This window comes from Stomoxys calcitrans, chromosome 5 (assembly GCF_963082655.1).
Source record: "Stomoxys calcitrans chromosome 5, idStoCalc2.1, whole genome shotgun sequence".
In the NCBI taxonomy this organism is placed as follows: Eukaryota; Metazoa; Arthropoda; class Insecta; order Diptera; family Muscidae; genus Stomoxys; species Stomoxys calcitrans.
The window spans coordinates 62,585,423-62,603,829 of NC_081556.1; the positions used below are offsets into that span (position 1 = coordinate 62,585,423).

At 40.5% G+C, this 18,407-nt stretch overlaps 1 long non-coding RNA gene across 1 annotated transcript; it reads right to left on the reverse strand.

Annotated features, from left to right (window-relative positions):
• Positions 1–8,764: 8,764 nt before the first annotated feature.
• On the reverse strand, positions 8,765–14,556 carry LOC106084349 (uncharacterized). The gene is made up of 4 exons (XR_001220799.2): positions 14,087–14,556; positions 12,433–12,528; positions 9,183–9,391; positions 8,765–9,040 (listed from the first exon to the last, which is right to left on the reverse strand). It is a non-coding gene; the product is annotated as an uncharacterized LOC106084349 (long non-coding RNA).
• Between the last annotated feature and the right edge of the window lie 3,851 nt (positions 14,557–18,407).

Here is an 18,407-nt window from a genome sequence, read left to right on the forward strand (position 1 = left end):
TTTTTCTGTTTAGCCGAGGGGCCTCTTCAGTAGTATTTTGGCCAAGGCTGAAACTAATATGCCAATGATCAGAGAAGCTGTGGTCATCTAACACTTCCCAGTCGCATACCCTTCCGCTAAGATCTTACGATACAAAGGTAACATCTAGTACCTCCTGCCTGTTCCTAGTAAAAAAGTTCGGTTTATTTCCTTTCTTAGAAATGGCCAGATTGCAACTTATAACATATTCGATAAGCAGCTCACCCCTTTGTTTATATCCGAACTATCCCATATCTGGTGATTTGCATTAACATCACTTACCACAATGAGGCCCATTCCCTGCAGAAGCGGCTTCAATCAGCACCTTAAAGCTTCAAGGCTGGCTACTAATAAACCTTCAATGCTTGGCGACGGAAGAAAAAAAAACATTAAGTTCTTTGCAAGAATACAGGCTCTGTGTCTCCCATTTCCCATACCCGTGAGTAGTTTAAATCCTGGAATTCTAAGTCCACGAACCATTCTTCTACTCACCCATGACCCCTGAATAAGAACCACGTCAAATCCTTAACTATCCGAAGGACCTTTAATGACACCGAAAAAGCTTTTCAATGGCGGAGATTTAATGTCCACCACTGTTGCGTTAGGCTCGCCTTCCGAGTCCGCCAGTAGTTCATCCTCACAAGATTCGTAGATATTGTCATGAACTGATATCGCCCCATGAAAATCCCAAACGACCTGCATATGACAAATTCAACAGCCAGATGGCCATGACGACCTGCATATGACAAATTCAACAGTCGGATGGCCATGACTGAATATCCCATTTTATCCCGGCGTTTCCTAAATTAAAAACTACTTGTCTGTAAAAAATATATATGCTCAAAAACATCCGACTAGTTAAAAAAATACATTGGACAAGAAGAGATACGTAATCGGTCGAGGGGGTACTACGGTACTCTACATGATGTTCGATGAAATAAGAGCTAGTTGTAATCGAAACAGTTTATCCCAAAATCCGATTTTCATATTTAATATTTTATATGTGTCAGACGATCTGTACAACTCTAACAGTTTCAACTGTTGCTTAATTTGAGAAAACATATTGCCTGATTGTATATTAAGTAAGCATGGTTAATTTAACTTAGCTAATGGGGCATATTTGTCTACATACATGGATAAATCCTTAAAATATTGTCTACCCAATAACAAGTTTAACACATTTGTTATTCAATGTGCTATGTAGAAAAAAGCGGTATTACCAAATTTGTTGAACGTAGGGGGAATGTAAAGTCAAAAACTATTATGTTTAAATAAAACATGCGAATATTCCAAAACGCGCGATCATTAGTTGGTAAGAGTTTCGAGATTCTACCGAAGAACAATTTATTTTCCATTACCAGAATTTGGTGACAAAAACATCAAATCTCAAATTATTTTGCCAATAAAATTAAAGTAGGGTATACAAATCCACATTAACAATTCGTCTGTCCTATATCATTTGCAATTAACGCTTTAACACAAAAACAAATCATGGAAGTTTCGAGTATCTACATAGACAATTTTAGAATTCAGAGTTATTGACACAAAGGAACCTCGTACATTGTGCATGTTTATATATTTAGCCAATTAACCACAGGAGCAAATAGAATTAATAATAACGTTATGTACTTACATTATTAGCCGTGAAAACAAAGCACTTATCATGGTTGAATGTATCACTCGTTGCTGCGGTTGATTGAAAGCAAACTATTTATGGCCACTGAGCAGCATGAGTATCAAACACAAAGGACGTCAATTTATCTGAAAAATTTAAAGGATTCATTTACTAAGCTCATTAAGAAAATTATAAAACACATTAAAAGTCCCAAATTTATACATTGTACAATTGTTGCCATGGCTCAAGCTTAAAACACAATTTAAGAAATATTGCCTAAATATCAATATCTATAGTTCCATTGCATGTAATTTGATAAACGTCCATTTCGACTTACAACTAATCCAAAATATACATTTAATGTTCGTATGTAGGTACATACACTTAACTACACTACATTTACCTGAGGCTTATTTTAATAAATTTGTAGCTTTTTTTTAACTCAGAAAAAACACCATGGGCCAGTCACTGGTCGCGCTCCCTTCTTCTTAACAGAAATGTGTCTCATTAAAATCACTTTTTAATTGATAGTTATTGAGCATCTTGTTGTTGTGTCGCAGTTTTCTTCGACATTAAACGAATCAAAACACAAAATATAAAAAAAACACTTCGATACCCAAAACCGATTACCTTTAAGATACCGAATATTTCTTGAACTGCATAGCTTTTAATCAGTCCCTGTGCCATATAAAAAAATTAATTGTAGTGGAATTCTCTAAACAAAATTCAATAATGGTACCATGACATAACTACCACGTAGTTTACCGTAAACAGCTGAGTACAATTTTTTCTCGCGAAGTGCACTATCTGTCAACGAGTTTTGGTCGTGTGTGTGTATTATAGTTAAAACCCATGACACACACAAACAAGGAAAAATTACGGGAACTAGTAACATACACAAAATCAGAGTTGCACTAATCACTGATTTTGACAGATGGTGCACTCAATATTTTGTTGTTGGGCAACTGCCACTACCTGTAAATGAATATATGTAATCGGCGAAAAATATGTCGTTAAGGATGGTACCATATTCTCTTTTCGCGATATTTTTCGCCTACAAAAATCTACCCCCAACGAAACTACCTTGAGTTGCACATGCCGCAAAGGCCGGTATTATATTCGGTTTTCACGTTGAAACTCCATAAAAAAACAAACGGAACAATTTTCCGATATGTGTTTGTTTTGTCATAACCATGGTGAAACAATTAAAGGTGGTCTCATTTGTACAACAACCACAAATAATATGGTGCAATCTGCCATCTTGTAATCAAGCTGATCGACGTTTTGCCAACAAACACAAAGAAATTTGTGTGCGTGGGTGTATACCTGTGCGTACATGAGCAGAGAATGTACGAGAAAGAAGATAACAACAAATAGAATGCAAACAAAAATCTGTCATCTTAATCACGTCAAACCTGTCCGGCTGTTAACAGCTGTTCGCGTGAGACCACCTTGTATGGCATCAAACAATTTATTAGCTGCGTACGTGCATGTGTACACCCAAATGTGAGTGTTTGGGTTGTACTGAAATTCATGTAATTCAGCACTAGCATTTTTTCGGTAAATTGTGGGATATCTAGAATAGTCGCCAATGCTCTAGTGAGCGTCATCGCTCCGCCTATGCCAAGACATCATGTTTTCTGAACCTGTTGTATGGTCCTTATGCTGCACTTTTTCTCCATAGCAGTCCACGAAACTACTAAGGAGTAAGTAGGCATTGGTCTTATCACGCTCCTGTAGAGCCAGTGGACTATCCTAGGATTCAGGCCCATTTCGAGCCTACGGCCCGTCTACATGGTGCCCAACATCTGTGAGCCTTCTCAGTACGCTCCTGAATGTGACACTTCCAATTCAGTTTCATGTCCACGACCACACCTAAGTATTTGACCTTGTCAGATATCGAAATCGTCTTATTGAGGAAACGCGGTGCGTTAAATTGGCCCACCTTTTTCTTCCTCGTGAACAGGCATATTTCAGTCTCCTCTGGGTTAAATGTTATAACATCTTCTGCGTAGACGGGTTCAAATTCCTCCTCAGTCAGCATTCGTAATAGGTCATTTATGGTGGTCACCCATAGGAGTGGCGATAAAATTCCCCCTGTGGCGTGACATGTGCCACTTTCTCAGTGTGTCGGTCGTTTGGGATCGAAGGATTCTTCTATTTTATGCACAATCTCATTCAGGGCAGTCTCTACCGACCTTCCCTTGACATAGGCCTGCTGTTTGTATTTGAACTTTTCGCTGGATGTCCTACTTTTTATGATGGTGTCCACAATACGTTCCATGGTTTTGAGTAGAAAGGATGTAAGGCTTATAGGTCTTTAGGCCTTCAGTGTCGCATAACTTGCCTTGCCGGACTTGGGTATACATACCACCCGTGCCTTCTGCCAGGCTTTCGGAGTATATGCAAGTCCTAGACACGCTGTGAAAATATTGGTCAGGCGGGGCGACGTATAGTCTACCTTCTTCTATAGTAACGCCGAAAATACTCCATAAGGTCCGGCTGACCAAAAAATCAGCATGTCCTCCGTTGTCTCTGCTATCACTCCCATGTCGTCTACTAAAGTTTCAGTTTGGACATGGCTTTTGAGACAAACTTTTTTATCTTGGCGGCGTCATTAGCGCTGTCGAGCTGTTAGCAGAAAAGCTTCCAGGAGGCACGTAATCTTTGAGCACCGCGTTGAAAAGTGCAACTCTGCATATTAATATCCGAAAAGCAATACGCAAATGTTAAAGAAATTTCACTTTGACGGCTGAAATCGAGCGTCATTCTGTGTTGTCATTCGAGAAGTAGTGTTGTTAGGCGTCAAAGTTAAAAATTGTTTAAATCTTGTGTGTTGCTATTGATATTTGTTTGCAGACTTGCATTTTTCAACAAAGCACAACGCGCTCATTGTGTTTTGGCCTTTACTGTATTCCTTGAGCCGAGTGTGATACACATCCCAATAAAATTCCGCTTTTTTACGACGTGCTCTGTTAAAAAATCTGAGGACCTCTTTCCCAACTCAAGTCCTCGACCGATTACCGGTGTTAGCATAGAATAATTGGTAGTTGATATAGTTCAGTCCAGAAACTTTCTTCCGAAAGTCCATGGCTCCTGAATTAAGGCAATATGAATCTTGCCCTTGCTGATTTTCTTCATCAGATCGTGTGTAGCAGTCTCGCTCCGGTGGAGGTTTATCTGGATTACCTCAATCATTGGTCTTCCAGTAAATGGACATCTTGGGAGTAAATGATGTTCTCATCGTCTGCTTCCTGTTCTTTAGACTGCATTGACTTTAATGTCACTGCACTGCCTGATGTCATCGTTTTTGGTTCTTTGCCTGGTCTAGTCTTCCGACTCTTTATAAAGTCGATAAAGGTTCTATGGTCGGGTCCCTGTTCGTTATGCTGTATTGGGTTTTCATTCCCTTTACTGCCTGATATTTCAATACTAGGATCTTTGCCTATCTTAGCCTTCCAAAGCTTAAGTAAATTGACTTCTTGGGAGTAGGTGGTGGTGCCATCATCGGGTTCCTGGTCGTTGGGTTGCATGGTCGCTGCGCTGCCTAATGTTTTAATATTAGCATCTTTACCTATCCTAGCCTTCCGAATCTTAAAGTCGGTGATGGGTCCGTCGTCGGGTCCCTGTTTGTTAGGCTGTGTTGGGTCTCTCGCTAATGCGCGTACCTGATGTTTTTGTATTAGGATATTTGCTTATCCTAGTCTTTCCAATATGCAGAGAGGCGGTGATTGTCTCGATGTCAACCCCCTGTTCGTTGGGTGGTATTGAATCACCTGCCACTGCACGGCCTGATGTCTCAATATGAGGATTTCTGCCTAGAAAGCTTTGCTCTCGTAGTGCGCCATGCCTTTAGTTTTAGCCAAACTCGTAGCGGAGACTTGATCCATACCAACCACAAACACAGAGTCCCTTCCTCCTTCTCCTCCCTGTGGAAGACTTCCCACTTCTCAGCGACCAAACCTTGGTTTTGCATGCCCAAGAATCCTAACATGCGGTTCGTCGCAAATTTACTGCCACATCCATTTATGAAGACCGTCACCTTTGTGAGCTAGGGTATGTCCATCTTTCTCACCAGGCCGAGCTTTGCACCCTCCCAGGGAGCGTGGAAACCTCTGACGAGTTTGACGGTATCAATACATTCCGCCGACGCAAAACGCAGCGTAAAGATGTACCCTCTATACTCGCAGCTCATCACTTGCATGGGTGGACCCTCTACACAGTTCCACACAAATTCGAAAATCCGCTCGTTAACCAGGTCCTCCCCTTGGAACCCATGATATGGTGGTTTTCTACCGGATGCACAGCCGATATTGATGACTACATAAGTCAGCTCATCTCTGTTGTGCTTCCTTGCCACTCTGTTCAGTGATGGCCGTGGCCTCCTTTTAGGATTTGAGAATTTTTTAGGGTTTCGAAAAAGTAACCGCGAAAAACATGCGTTTTCAACTGTGAAAAACGAATGAGTGCAACAATGTATTGATTTAAAGGGTGGTACTATGTTCTTTAAGTGAAAAAATTTCGGAAATCCGTTTTTTCTCTTATTAAAACAAAGATGCCCTATTGGAAACTTAATGTTGGTGAATAAAACCGCTTTTTTCCTAAAAATGCACCTGACAGCATTGTCAAATAAACACATGTTTCATTAATTATTTCGAAATAAATAAATCTGCTGAGCAATAATGAAAGGTAATTGATGAAATGGTATGTATTAAATAAAACATGATTCTCATATAAGATTTGATGGTTTTCAAATTAAGATGCCTGTTGGAGTAATTCAACATTCGTAGCGAAATTGTCTCATTGGCACAAAAACATTAGCTGAATTCGAGCAAATGACTCAGAAATCCGAAGCCTGGTAAGGTGAGTGGGGTTTCATATTAATACTTTCCAAATTTTTATTTTAATATTTTGTGCCAGGATTCACTAATAGAAGGTTAGGTCACTTGCGCAAACATAAACTGGTTAGGCCACATGAACATCATTAAGGATGCCAAATCTGCCCATTGAAAATGTCATCAAATAGGAGGAAACGTAAACAAAGAATGAATGTAAAAAGAGAACAAGTTGACATACAAAATGCCAAGTACTGCCAAAAATTAAAAAAAAAATTTATGTTGGCTGATCGCTTGGCTTGGTGCATAGGAACAGAAATTGCTCTACTGTCACAGGCCAACAAAATGGCCTTTATTGTGCATTGAGAATTCGGTGCCGATAAAACGTTCTTTCTTCTTATTTCTTTAATTGGCTATGACAGTACATTTGTTCCACTAGCCGATCGTAGACACCAAGTTTTGAGGTGTCTTCCACCACTTGATCATTCCATCGGGCTTTTGGCCGTCCCGATTAGCGTGTACCACCGTGATTGCCTTCAAAAGATTTCTTAGCTGAATTCGGTGCCAATAAAACTTTCTTTCTTCTTCTTTTCTTTAATTGGCTATGACAGAACATTTGTTTCACGATCGTAGAATAGCATTTCAAGCACCTCGATCTTCTGCGCTCATTTTGTAATCTCTGACACCAAGTATAATTCTTCGCTTTTTTCAAAACTGGTGTCATTCGTTTAGGTTACGGCGGTACCGAGGTAGATAAAGTTGCTGACTATTTCATTTTCTCCATTTTCTTTATCTGATCGCTTGTACAAGCGGTTTGGGAGTTGATACCATCCATACCATCTATCCAGACCCATTTTCACGGACTCTCTTTCGTATTATCTTCTCCAGCAGGATATACAAGAGATCACACGATAAGCTGTCTCCTTGTCTGAAACCTCGTTTGGTATTAAACTGTACGGAAAGATTCTTTCCTATTCTTTCTGAAGAAAGTGTATCAGCAAGTATCATCCTGCAGAGTCTTATTAATTTTGCAGGGATACCAAACTCAGACATGACTTGAAATACCTTTGAACGTATAGGAGTATCGAAGGCGGTTTTGTAGTCAACAAAGAGTTGGTATGTGTTAATTTGTCCTTCTCGGGTCTTGGGCAGACAAACAGATGCATACGTCTTATCAGCGTATCGCCTTCGGTCTTAAATAGTTAAACGGAAAACCCGTCGGCTTCTGCTGCCTTGTTGTTCTTCAGTCGGGTCACTGCTACTTAGACCTCATTCTGACTAGGAGATAAACATACTATCGGGGATTGGTTCTGCGGTATCCTCTTCTCCGCCAACTTCGGACACTAGCAGTTGGGTAAAATGGTCTTTCCATATCCTCAGCATGCTATCTGTGTCAGCTACCAGATTTCCTACTTTGTCTCTGGAAGAGGATGTGCCTGCACCAAAGGCATCAGTTTGATGTTTAATTCGTTGGTAGAATTTCCGGACTTCATTCTGACTCCTGTACATCTCAATTCGCTCACACTCACGTCTTTTCATTTCCTTTTTCTTTCTGCGGAATAGACGTTTCTCCTCTCTCCTTTTCTCCCGATACCTCTCCTTCTTCTGGCTCGTTGCTACTGATTGCAAGGTTGCTTTGTATGCCACATTCTTGGCTTCGGTAGCATCTCGACACTCTTGGTCATACTATGGGTTTCTTGGGGGAGGCTTCCGGTACCTTAGTGCAAATTTCGCGGCATTTTGCATGGAGTGGGCAATGGTTTGCCACTGCGCCATTATATCATTGGAACAGGAGAGCTTTCATCAAGCAGTAGGGTCAGTCGAGTGGAGTATGCCGTTGCCATCTGTTGTGTTTGCAGCATTTCAATGTCCAAACGGATGCGAACCTTTGCTTTCTCGTGGAGGCTAAACTTTCTGCTGTTGGACCAAAGATGTATTCCTTCCCAATCTTCGCATTAAAATCTCCCAGAACGAGTTTCTCATATATATGGTCATATTCTCTCTCTAGGCGTTCGTAGAAAATATCCTTGGTCTGCTCGTCCTTGTCTACCGTCGAGGCATGGGCACATAAAACTACTGACGACAAATGGCTAACAAAAAGGGCACTAGATGAGTGACATAACTCAAAAAAATTGATTTTGCAACAAATGTATTTTAAGGTTTCAAAATTGTATGGTTTTTAAATCATTAACTCAAAAAATTATTTTTTGAGTATATGAGCGAAGACATTGGTTTTGTTTATTTAACCAAACATATTTTTATCATTTTTTATTTATTGTACTGTAATAGTGTTCAACTTAAAATGTACTTCACTTCTTAGGGCGAAAATTGTTGGTGTGTCCATACTTCTTCTTGCGACAGTTATTAGCACGGGGAGGGAAACGACCTGTATCATCTTATGTATCCGTGTCATTACGATTTGACAACGATGATCATGTCCACTAAAATACTTAGGCAGTTGCTGTTGATGATAAAGGGAAGACGATGACGACTGATAGTGGGAGTGAGTTGATTACGTTGTCGATGTTACTGAGGTACGTTTGGCAGTACTGTGGGCATACTTGGGCTTGCTCTGCAAATAAAAAAAAACAAACAAGCATAATCTTATAAAGTTAGTTTGTAAAAGTAAATTAAGAATTAAAATCAATTTTAATTTTAGAGTACACCTGGACATATAAAATTAAATGTTGCAATGAAGCAAATAATGAATATACCTTAAAATGCTGATTTTGTATTTGTTGGATAAGTTATGGATAAAGAGTTTGCGTTTGAAATCGTTGTGGTGTCTTGTGTTTTGCTGGTAACAGAATTTGGGACTATTTGCGTAGTTCTGGTGGGTGTGTTAACATTGTTTTGACATCAACTGCTTTTGTAGAATCGGAAGCATGCCAATAAAAAAAACTTTAGTAAAACGATTGGTTCACTGAAAAAAATAAAAATCTGTATCAGTAAGTATGGCAAGTTAAAAAATCCAATTAAAGTGGTTATTAACTCCATAACCTAATTATTTGAAAGTTGCACTTTCTTTTAGGCCGAAGATGGAGCCATCAACTACTCCCAAGAAGCCCATTAATTTAAGATCCTACTATTAAAACATCAGACAGTAAGGGAAGGGAAACTCAATACAGCCTATCGAACACGGACCCGACGATGGAACCATTACCAACTTTATAAAGATTCGGAAGACAAGGATAGGCAAGGAACCTAATATGAAAACATCTGTAACGTTTGGTGAGGAAAGCAAAACAGATAAGAAAGGAGATACTAGTACGGTGAAATGCGAACTCTCATCATATTCCGTGGGGTAGTACCAACATTAATAAGCGGGGCCAAGCCCTGGCAGAATTCTTGAATAATAACGACCTAATAACACTTAATATTGGTGACCCCGCTGCCTTTGTTAATAGGATTAGGGGGGAGGTATTAGATGTGACGATATGTTCAGAAAATCTAATCGATGAGGTTCAGGATTTGAGGGTCTCCGTGGAGCACTCATTCTCTGACCATCGCTATATTAGGTTTAGAATAGCACGGCCATCTCCGAATCCGATTAGCTTCAGTAATAAGTTGAAAACCATCTGGCCAAAATTCGGAAGACTACTAAGAAGAAGACATGGCCAAGATAATTTAGATTGGAATACGGCTGCACTTGTGGAGTCTTTCGAAGATAGTTGTTCTCTTCGAGAAATTAAATCAGCTCAAGAAAAACATTGAACGACCGGGGAGATTAGCAACATTCGGAAAGAGGTCCGCAAAGATAGTTGTTCTCTTCGAGAAATGAAATCAGCTCAAGAAAAACATTGAACGGCCGGGGAGATTAGCAACATTGAGAAAGAGGTCCGCAAACTTTATAACAGAGCATGTCGTAAATAAGCGGAAGTTTATTGGGATGTGTATCACACTCAAGGAGTACAATAAGATTACCAGAGCATAAAACGTCCCAACCTGAAGTTTGCCTGCGCCTAGGTTGATAGCGTTAATGACGTCGCCAAGATGGAAAAGTTTCTCTCAAAAATCCATGTCCAAACTGAAACACACTAGACGACATGGGAGTGAGAGTAGAGACAACGGAGGACATGTTGAGGCTTTTGATAAAAGCGCATTTTCCACATGATACAACGGGACTCACGGAGACACCGGAATCTGGCAATAATGAGATTGATCGAAGGCTCATCATTACAGAATTTATGGTAAAGGAAGCCTTAAGGAGCTTCAAACCATTTAAGTCACCCCATCTGGCCTGTATTTTCACAGCATGCCTATGACTTGTATATACTCCGAAAGCCTGGCAGTAGGCAAGGGTGGTATTTATACCAAAGCCCGGCAACGCAAATTGTGCGACACCAAAGGCTTACAGGCCCTTGACATCCAGCGAACTGCTCAAATACAAACAGCATGCCTATGTCGAGGGAAGGTCGGTGGAGACTGCTCTGCTCGAAGTTGTGCATAAAATAAAAGAAACCTTCGATGCCAGAACGTACACACCGTCGGCATGCACTGACACCAAGGGGGCTTTTAACAATGTGCGGACGGACACACTGATCCAATCCTTAGACTAGTACCGGGTGGACCCGGTCTTTAGAGGCTGGATGAACCATATCCTTGGGAACAGGTGAATAAATTTTGGGTCTTATAACATAAATATAAGGGAGAAAGTGACACAGGGCACGCCACAGTGGGGCATTTTCATAATTCACTTCATAAATAACCTAATACAGCACCATAAATAACATATTACGGAGGAGGGATTGGAACCCGTCTGCTACGTAGACGATGTTACAATACTTCTAAGGGCAAGGATCCGAACCAGATATGCAGAAGGGCCGAAATGATCCTGCAGATGGGATATGACTGGGCTAAACCTAGGGGTCTCTATGTTAACCCAGAAAAGACCGAAACTGCTTGTTCACGCGGAAGACAAAGGTTGGCCAATTTAACGCACCACGTTTCCTCAATAGAACGATTTTGATATCTTCAAATACTTGCGGCTAAGAGACTTAAGATGATAGGAAAATGGATAGAGGATAAGAGCGGGTCATACCATCGGCGTATAATCGAGGCCACGATAGGAAATCTCTAAGGAATGGAAGAGGTTTCCGATAGGATACCTGAGACAACGCTTGAGGTCGAGTGCGAAGCACTGCTGCCATCTGCACAGACTTGGATTGCCATCTGGAAGATCATGTTACACGGATGGATCAAAGCTAGAGAACAGAGTGGGCCTGGGGGTCTACATTGAGAACTCAGGGACTGAGATCTATTTCCAACTGCCTGACCATAATAAGGTCCTGCAGGCGGAGATCCGGGCGATCATGGAATGCGTGAGGTGGTGTGGTGCTTACGCGAGGACGTCGAGTGTGAAAATCTTTACCAACAGTAAAGCCAATGGCCGAATAGTCTTGGAGTGTAAGAAGGAGATTAACGCCTTCTCTGAGAATGGCACAATCTGCATCGTTTAGGTGCCGCAAACGAAAGCAGACCATTTGGCAGTGAAGGCCAGAGTAATAGTATAGCTTTCTATATCATAATAGGACACATAGGACTGCGAGCTCATTTGTGCAAAATCTGGCTTTCGCGGCTAACAGACACCGGTACTAGGGTGGGGACACAATACCAGACATAAACCAACTAAGGGTCGTGGTGTGGAAAACAATTAGGTATTTTGTAAGCGGCACGGAATTCCTGACTCAAATTTTCTTTTTCGAGGTTTCTTTTTAGTATATAGAGCGCACAACAAGCTGATTACTGGCTAAGGTGTATGTCCATAGTGACATGGGATGGATTTATATCCGCACACTCTTTTCAACCTAACCAAACCTATTTAATAAACTCAGGCTTCGAAAAAAGAAGAAAAAATAGTAGTTTCTATTATGAGCCTCCATTTATTGTCGGGGACATAGTTTGTGAAGAATATTATAAACGAATTAATTGATATACATATTTAAGATGAGACGTAATAATTACCAAACTTAGCATTTTGCGCACTATACCACGGGATCTAGATCCACATATGTATGTTATCTTCAGTCCTCAGCGCCGTTTTCCAAGTTAATATGATATCTATATGGAAAATAAACCATTAAAATAAGGTAATGTTAATAATATACTGGAGGCCACTGTAGCGCAGAGGTTAGCATGTCCGCCTATGACGCTGAACGCCTGGGATGGAATCCTGGCGAGACCATCAGAAAAAATTTTCAGCGGTGGTTTTCCCCTCCTAATGCTGGCAACATTTGTGAGGAACTATGCCATGTAAAGCTCCCAAAGAGGTGTCGCACTGCAGCACCACGTTCGGACTCGGCTATGAATAGGAGATCCCTTATCATTGAGCTTAAACTTGAATCGGACTGCACTCATTGATATGTGAGAAGTTTGTCCCTGTTCCTTAATGGAATGTTCATGGGCGAAATTTGCATTTACATGTTTATAATATTTATAAATACCAATATTATATTATATGGAGAGATAAAAAACTACCGTTTGTATTTTCTAATTTTCTTGATATTTTTTTTTGTCTAGCCACGCTACTTTGTATCTGTTTATGATAGAAGTGAGACGTATATTTGACTCATTCTCACTTGTTTTCGCATTACATATGTGTGAAAGGGAACACAATATAATCTTAATCAATGCACAATTTGTACTATCAATTAACAATTTAATTCGTACCATTAAAAATATGTTTAACGTATACCTTGTTTACCAATTACTTGCCGTGATACAAAAGAATATCAAATTTCTATGCCAAAAATTAGGGCTATATTTGTTAAGTGTTGGTCGAACCGCCCTCTGCTCGTATCTTGTTTCCACTCGCATCTTCTGCATCTTTCTCAACCATCGTAAAAATACCAAACATATTTAAAATTTAACCAAACATATTTTTATCCTATTTTATTGCTTTTTTTTTATAATATTCTATGTACTTTAGCATATTCCTAGGACGTAAGTTGTTGGTGTGACCATACTTCCACAATAAATAGTTCATTAAACTTTATAGTACACACATATAAACAAGATCAATAATTTACCACATATGTGCGTATAAACATATATTTATGGTCACACATGCTTAAAACGTTGAGATACAATCATGTCCTCAGCGATCGCGTTTTTTTTTGGGTGTGTTTCATAACGACTATGATTGTGCTTTCCTTGGGTGCCCTTGTCAAATTTCCAATAGTTGGAAAAACAAGTTATGGGGCTGTTCAGCTGTTGCTGTCGACACACCAAGGCGGATTTAAAAAGGTGGTCTCAAGCGAGCAGTTGATTGCAGCCGGCCAGGTACGACGTTATTAAGATGTCAGATATTTGTTTGCATTCTCTTTGTTATCATCTTCTTTCTCGCATATTCTGTGCCCATGTACGCACACGAATGCACACACGCACACCAATTTCTTTGATGTGTTCGCAAAACAATTATAAGGAAGCAAATAATTTAGTAAAGAATGCAAAACTTGTTACAATAAAAATGAAGGCGTTTATACCTTATCGCTTTATACAAACATTTTACATTATTAAAAATGTTTCTGTCTCCTGCCAAAAATGGAACAATGAACTTTCTATAAGAGAAATATTGACACTATCAAACAAATCTAGAAAAGAGTGTTTACAAACTTACCAAAACACAAACTACCAACATATTCTTGGTGCTGAAGTCTATCAAAATTAATTTCCACTGCTAGGGAAAAGCTCGAACTCCAACTCCACAACTGTGAATGAGGAAATGAATAAGAGAATTACAAAAATAAAATACAGTAAAATTGCTAAAGCTACGCCCAAAAGATTACATCCAACTGCTAGCCCAATTACTATCGTTCCGACCAAACCTGTTTTTGAATACAGCAATTATAATACTGTGTTCGACCTTGAAAAAGTAATCTCAACTTTTTCTACCCAAATGTCAGCAATTCTGAAATCTTTAAACTATGCAGAAGGTCTGAGTGTTTCGAACAGCTTTCAAAACTCTTTTATTTCACCACCACCCGGCACGGGATAGCTGCGAGCACCACACAGGCCGGAACATTGTGGTCTCATCTATGTGGTGTTCATTGCTGTCAGGAGAAGCTTAGCTGCGAGCTACCGGGCGTGTCTACAGGTTGCGGATAGTGGAATGCTTCATACGGAGTAGCTTCAACGGGTGGCACCGGCTCTTACACAAACACTGAGTGCCTATGATGCTCGATATGACAAGGCGGATTATTGGCGCCTTTAAATAACTTATGGCCACCCTGTTCCCGCGGCGATTGGTCCTTTGGACCGGAACGAGCTTGGTCACTTACAGGATCTTAACGAGGATCGCCACCTCCACATAAAAATGTGGCTACAGCAACAACAAAAATAAATCAAATCTATCAAACACAACGTAAAGCCGAGTATTTTTTTCAGCTTTTCAAGCGGAATGCTGTCACACTGCATATAAAAAAACGTTGGCTGAAAATCGACGGATTATAGTGAGGAAAATGGCAAAAAAACTATTTAGTGGCAACACTTGAACTATTGCGGGCATCATTTTATTTGTTTCATTGGTTTCAATGGTTCACTTGTTTTCATTTATTTGCGATCAAATCAGTTAGAGAAAACAATAAGTGCAGATAAAAAAACCGTGTTTTGGTATGGAAACAAAAACATTTGTTTGCTGTCAAATTCCGCTCGCGGAACAATTAATAAATTTCATCGACTATTCCGAATAGAATGCCAACCCTTTAATGAACTTCCTTCAGTATAATAACCAGAGTCTAAACAGACACAAAAACACATACATAGATTACAATTAAAACAAACTTAATGTACATGTTTCCTTGTTGAGTGAAATATTTAACTATGAATATAATGTTATTCGGAAAAAATTATCAAATTACAAGGTAATAACTAAAAAACGGAAAGACAACTATGGAGGTAATGCCATATGTTTTGAAAACAATATTGCCTTTAAAAAATCGAAATTTCCCGCACTCAATTGAAACGACAATGTTTAAAAACGAACTTGAAAAACTAATTTCATATCTGGAAACAAGATGAAATGTTTTTGTTTGTGGTAAATTGACGCCAAATCAAAGTTCTTTGGTGACTTCAGTGACTAGGGTAGAGACTCATGGGTGCTCAATTTTCAAAAATCTGAACGATGGTTAATGTTTGTTTGTTTATTTAATTGGCTACGACAGAACATTTGCTCCATTAGCTGAACGTAGAATAGCGTTCCATGCACCTCGATCTTCTGCGTTCATTTTATAATCTCTGACACCAAGTTTCGAGGTGTCTCCCACCACTTGATCTTTCCGTCGGGCTTTTGACCGTCCCGGTTTTGCGTGTACCATCGTGTTTGCCTTCAAAAAGACTTCCTTGCTGGAGCTTTTTCATACATACTGACAACGTGACCTAGCCACGCAGCCGTTGTATTTTGATACGTGTTACTATGCTTTCATCATCATACAGCTCGTGGTTCATACGACGCCTTCATTTCATATTCTCTGACACCAAGTTTCGAGGTGTCTCCCACCACTTGATCTTTCCGTCGGGCTTTTGACCGTCCCGGTTTTGCGTGTACCATCGTGTTTGCCTTCAAAAAGACTTCCTTGCTGGAGCTTTTTCATACATACTGACAACATGACCTAGCCACGCAGCCGTTGTATTTTGATACGTGTAACTATGCTTTCGTCATCATACAGCTCGTGGTTCATACGACGCCTTCATTTTATAATCTCTGACACCAAGTTTCGAGGTGTCTCCCACCACTTGATCTTTCCGTCGGGCTTTTGACCGTCCCGGTTTTGCGTGTACCATCGTGTTTGCCTTCAAAAAGACTTCCTTGCTGGAGCTTTTTCATACATACTGACAACATGACCTAGCCACGCAGCCGTTGTATTTTGATACGTGTAACTATGCTTTCGTCATCATACAGCTCGTGGTTCATACGACGCCTATATTCTCCATTAACGCAAACTGGTCCATATATTTTACGAAGAATCTCTCTCTCAAATACTCCAAGCACGGCCTCATCTGCTTTCACATGTACCATGGGTACATGTGAAACCTCAGAACCATATAACAACATGGGTAATATCAGTGTTTTGCAAGTGTCATCCTGCCTCTTGTTATTAATTTTGCATGGATACCAAACTCAGACATGCCTGAAACACCTTTGAACATAAAAGAGTATCGTATGCGGCTTTGTAGTCAATAAAGCGATGATAGGCGTTGATTTGTCCTTCTCGGGTCTTTTTCAGTTAAAGAATTTGGTCTAGAGTGGGTTTACCAGGTCTAAAGCCCATAGGGCCCAATTATCTCATTGACTTTTGGTTTTAATCTTTCACACAGTACGCTCGAGAATATATTATATGCGATGGGGAGGAGACTTATTTCTCTGTAGTTGGCACATTTCTTCTTGTCTCCTTTCTTGTGTATTGGGACATAGTAGGCTGAGGTTCCAATCATCGGGTATGCGTTCTTCTAGCCAGATTGCGCAGACAAGCTGATGCATACGCCTTATCAGTGTGTCGCCGTCGGTCTTAAATAGTTAAGCGGGTAACCTGTCGGCTTCTGCTGCCTTGTTGTTCTTCAGTCGGGTCACATCTACTAAGACCTCTTTCTGACTAGAAGGTAAACATACAATTGGTTCTGCGGTATCCTCTTCGCCGCCAACGTCGGTCACTAGCAGTTGGGTAAAATGTTCTTTCCATATCCTCAGCATGCTATCTGTGTCAGCTACCAGATTTTCTACTTTGTCTCTGCAAGAGGATGTGCCTGCACCAAAGCCATCAGTTTGATGTTTAATTCTTTGGTAGAATTTCCGGACTTCATTCTGACTCCTGTACATCTCAATTCGCTCACACTCACGTCTTTTCATTTCCTTTTTCTTTCTGCGGAATAGACGTTTCTCCTCTCTCCTTTTCTCCCGATACCTCTCCTTCTTCTGGCTCGTTGCTACTGATTGCAAGGTTGCTTTGTATGCCTTATTCATGGCTTCAGTAGCATCTCGACACTCTTGGTCATACCATGGGTTTCTTGGGGGAGGGTTCCGGTACCCAAGTACAAATTTCGCGGCATTTTGTATGGAGTGGGCAATGGTTTGCCACTGCGCCATTATATCATTGGAACAAGAGAGCTTTCATCAAGCAGCAGCAGTGTCAGTCGAGTGGAGTATGCCGTTGCCATCTGTTGTGCATTTCAATGTCCAGCTTCGGTGCAGTGTCAGATCGTACCATGTTCAAACGAGTGCGAACCTTTGCTGCAACAAGGTAATGATCCGAATCAATATTCGCCCCACGGATCGATCATATATCTAACACACATCTATCACAACGTGATCAATTTAGTTCCTCGTGTTTTGAACTGGTGGACAGCCTTGTGGACAATCTGGTGCTGCTAATTACCACTTTTTTTGTCGCGGCGAAATCTATTTGCCTCAACCCATTACCGGACGTTACCTCGTGGGGGCTAAACTTTTCGACTGTTGGACCTAAAATGTTTTCCTTTCCTATCTTCGCATTAAAATCTCCCAGAACGATTTCAATATCATGAGCCAGTGGTCATATTCTCTATCTAAGCGCTCGTAGAAAATATCCTTAGTCTGCTCGTCCTTGTGTAGACACAAAAAAAGGCTGATGTTGAAGAATTAGACTTTTATACGGATTGTGGCTAGCCTCTCATCCACCGGAGTAAAGCTTGAGACAAGGTGCTTCAGGATAGTTCGTCACCGTTTGGTGTTGGGACGCCATTCTCGGTCCATCGCAATTCCTGTAAGGCGGTAATATCTGCCATGTACTTCTCTAATACATCCGCCAGCGCGTATACTGCGCCTTCTCTATAGAAAGTGTGGACATTCCAGGTGAAGATTGGGGGGATTCGTTTTTGCTATTCCTTTGTTTCTCATATTTTTCCCGGGGGCGGGTTACTGTCCCAGCGCCCCAACTGCGTGGGTTATGTGGGATCGCACATGTATC